The 4,086-nt window shown below is 34.7% G+C and overlaps 1 protein-coding gene across 1 annotated transcript in view; it reads right to left on the bottom strand.

The window, feature by feature from the left end:
- The window catches only part of LOC106469651 (arginine-glutamic acid dipeptide repeats protein-like), a 45,122-nt gene extending 41,247 nt beyond the window's left edge, over positions 1-3,875 (bottom strand). The window contains exon 1 of the mRNA XM_013930152.2: positions 3,821-3,875. The gene's annotated coding sequence lies outside the window, so the exon portion shown is untranslated. The remainder of the gene's footprint in view (positions 1-3,820) is intronic.
- Between the last annotated feature and the right edge of the window lie 211 nt (positions 3,876-4,086).

The raw sequence follows: 4,086 nt of genomic DNA, 5'->3' as shown, positions 1-4,086 counted from the left end.
CGTCAATTCTGGCGCGTAATGCGCGTGAATCATTTTTTTGGACAAAAATGTCACGGATGATGAAAAATGGATTCTCTTTGCGAATATTAAACACCAAAAACAATGGTTTAGTCCTAGAAAAAACCACTTCCGACCCCAAAACCTGGACTCCATCCGCAGAAAGTGATACTTTGCATTTGGTGGGACATCAAAGGAGTAATGCATTTCGAGCTCCTGAATTCAAAATGCAGAGATCTATAAATAGCAACTGGAACGTTTAAATCAAGCCCTTCACTCGTCAATCGTAAAACTGTTCTTCTTCTCCACAAAAATGTACATCCACACGTGGCACGTTTGACGTAACACAAGATTATGGAGTTAGGTTGGGAAGTTCTCCCCCATTCACCATATTCTGCAGATAGGACACCATCAGATTACTGTCTTTTTCGTTCACTGCAACACCATCTTAATGGTAAACTTATGCAAATGTGGAAGGTGTTAAAGAGGACATCGACATGTTTTTTGCAACAAAGCCAAGTAATTTCTTTAATCGGGGCATTGACAGCCTGATTGTAAGATGTAAAAGCATCATCGATAAGAATGGAGGTATTTCGTTTAATAAATGTTTTGTTTTGATATATAAATTGTTCGTATTTTTTCATCTAAAAGAAAGCGACATTAATTTCTTGACGACCTAATAATCAAAATTTATAATTGGTTCCGTCACCATGTCATTGCCAATACCATATAAAAACCTTGTATGCATTTTAATTATTGGAGTAGTGTTTTTCATTGTTTGTTTATTTCTATGTGGTTACAACAGAAAAATTTCCACTTTAAAAATACAGTCTTAAAATATTTAAAATACTGAAATAGTTATCCTTCTGCTTGCCTCCTGTTTAATCGCTATTGAACAAAGTGGAAAGCTTTATATCCACAAAAGAATATGACAATGCGAGATATTGATTAATCATATGCGTTAGTCAATTGCTTATAATTATCTATCAAATCAGTGTTAATGTGTTAATCACTGCTAGAATCTCGGAACCGTCACTGAAGTAACGAGTGTTAAGTGGTTTTTAAGACAATAGCATAGGTAATACCAATACTTGGATTGTCTTGTCAGCTTTATTATTTACCGAGCCTTGGTCTTTGTGTTATTAATTACCTCCTAGGGCAATCGAAATATACAAAATGTACAAAATCCATCGAAATATACAAAAAACCATGACATGTTTTACGTGGTTCAACGTTGAATTTATTGTATAATTTTATGATTAATGTGTATGTACGATTTGTAGATTGACACGCATCTGTTGACCTATACTTGAATTATATGTTTGTCAATTCACCTGCTTCTGAATAATCTATGTCACTGTATATACATTTTTCATCTTTTGCCATTTACTACACACAACTTCTTCCTTCCCATTCATGTTATATTCATGAGACATAAATACTCATTATATTCTTTAAAAAATCTCCATGACAATCTCTAGCTGCAGTTTAACATTTTACATCTCGAACTAATACGATCAAGTAGTCAATAGCTACAGTAAATCATCATGAACCGTAACAGCTAGCTACTAGCTATGCTTATTATCCTTACAATGTATAAAGTTAGCTACCATATCAAGTAATACTTTGCCCATAGTTGAGCATAAAAAAACCAGGAAACAAGATAGATAAAAACATTGGAAATTTAAAACCTGCAAATAGGGATCGTAAAAAAAAAGAAAGGAAATAAGGCTGGAGATACTCTAGACATTATTTACTCAAACTACAAATCCCTAACTTGACTCTACCAAACGTAAATGTAGGTAACAGCATGGAGCCAAAATAGGGACTTGTAGTTTGTATAAATAATGTTAAAATTATCTCCAGACTTGTTTCCTTACTTTTTAAGATCGCTACTTGCACGTTTTTAAATGGCCAATTTTTTATTCATCTTTTTTAAATGCAAAACCACAACACTTAAGATTTCACAGCCGTTGCATATAAGTAAAACATCTACATCTTTCTAATAGTTTGTTGGGTAGCAGGGCCCAGTGAACTAGCCAACTAGACAATAGGACGTGCACGTGCTTAGCAGATCTCGCTGTTTTAAGTCGCGTCGCCGTCTGTGATCAGCTTGGCGACAAGACAAAATATTAACTACAAAGAAACAAGCTAGCTCTAACACTTGCCACTACTTTCCTGTACTTGGAATAGAAGTGCCATCTTTGCTTGGTTTGCTTCACCAACGTTTTTGGAGAATAGTCCAGAAATACTACGGCTAGTGTTTTCAGCAAAATTGTAACTGTTAATTTATTCCATTTTAAACAGACTGAAAGTTATTCTACGAAAAATATTCTATAGCAATACAAAATGTACAAGTTCATGTTTATTATTTGTTAAATGGTTACTATTCAGTCTCTTATTTCGAAATCTAATTCACCTGGTCAGGTCCTAGAGCTTTGGATAATTTGTTGTTTTGCTATTATTTCAAGGGCAGCACAGCGGGATTCTATGTTACATACGAAGACTGCTTTCTATCGCTTCTTATTAATAATAAACCAACGTTTTGTATTTAATTCTTGTTAATACAAATCTCATAATCACACACACACAGATTACGTTGTGTGTTTACATCATATTAATATTTACTTAGTTAATAAAAACACATTTTTTTAACGATGTCCCACCTATATACACCTAATACAAATCTCATAATCACACACACAGAGATTACGTTGTGTGTTTACATCATATTAATATTTGCTTAGTTAATAAAAACACGTTTTTTTAACGATGTGCCACCTATATATACACCTAATACAAATTCGTCGAACCAAAGTACCTGTTTCTGTGACATAATAAGATGAATTCTTGTATCGCGTATAATAAAGTATTACAGCTTAGTCCTAAAATTCTCGTGCTCCATAATATGAACATTTATGATTTTCTTTGTTTGTGTGTATTGTTAAGCACAAAGCGACATAATGAGCTATCTGAGCTATGCCAGTTGTGAGTATCGAAGCTCACATTTTAGTGTTGTAAACTGTGAGATTTACGACTGAGCCACTAGGTATGGCACTGACATTTATGACCTGTTGTTTACATTTTAACATGCTATCATATAATAACGTGATAATAAATGTTACAATAAACTGAACCTTGTTTATTTGTTTATTTAATGAATTTCGCGCAGAACTACGCGAGGGCTACTTGCACTAGCCTTCACTAATGAAAAAGTGATAGACTGGAAAGTTACTCTTTATCAACTAAAAGTGGGATTGACCGTAACATTTTAACGCTACCAAGTTGGAAAGTCAAGCATGTTCGGTCAGGGGACTCGAACCCTGGATCCCTACATTGTGAGTCAAGCACGCTAACTAGCAGGCCATGCAAAGCCCTAAACTGAAGCTAAACATAATTTTCTAAACTTTTCCACATTAATATTGTAGTATATAATCCAAAGCTTTTGAAGTTTTATTTAATGATATGCAATCCAAACTGCAAGAAAGAATCCTTTTACAAAAATCGTCTTTGTCATCAAACGAATATCTGTTTGCTTTTGAAATTTAGGTTCGGTAATGGGGCATATCATATTTTCTTTCTATGATGTTAGATGAATAAAACATAAGTCAAATATTTTTTTCCTTTCTGGTGACAATTCGTCCGACTACGTGAAAAGTCACTGCTCCAGCGTACAGCTTACCGTAATACCCGGCCAAGCTTTCATCAACCGTACAGTCGGGATGCCGGCAACCACAACTTTGTGATGGATTACTGCAGCGAGTAACCATTATCAAGCTTTCCACAACTGAACAAATCGGAACAATCAAGCAGGAAAACTTACCGTATAAAAACTGGAAACTCTTATCTAAAAGGCACAGTACGAACGTCAAACATCGGAAGTCTTAATAATTGGAGATCTGTACATACAAGAAAACAATTTGACCTTTTCGAAATCACTATAACAGGTCTTAATCACACGAGTTGTAGCCATCTTGAAATGACAGGAGCGACCTTCAATTATCTCTGTGACGTCAGAAAGATATATAATATTGTTGCGTCATCGAGGTCACGTGACTGGTGTGGCGGCACCTATTTTATAGAACTATC

This window comes from Limulus polyphemus, unplaced genomic scaffold, assembly GCF_000517525.1.
Source record: "Limulus polyphemus unplaced genomic scaffold, Limulus_polyphemus-2.1.2 Scaffold3593, whole genome shotgun sequence".
Classification (NCBI taxonomy): domain Eukaryota; kingdom Metazoa; phylum Arthropoda; class Merostomata; order Xiphosura; family Limulidae; genus Limulus; species Limulus polyphemus.
Note: the sequence above shows the minus strand (reverse complement) of the source record. Positions and strands in the feature narration are given on the sequence as shown.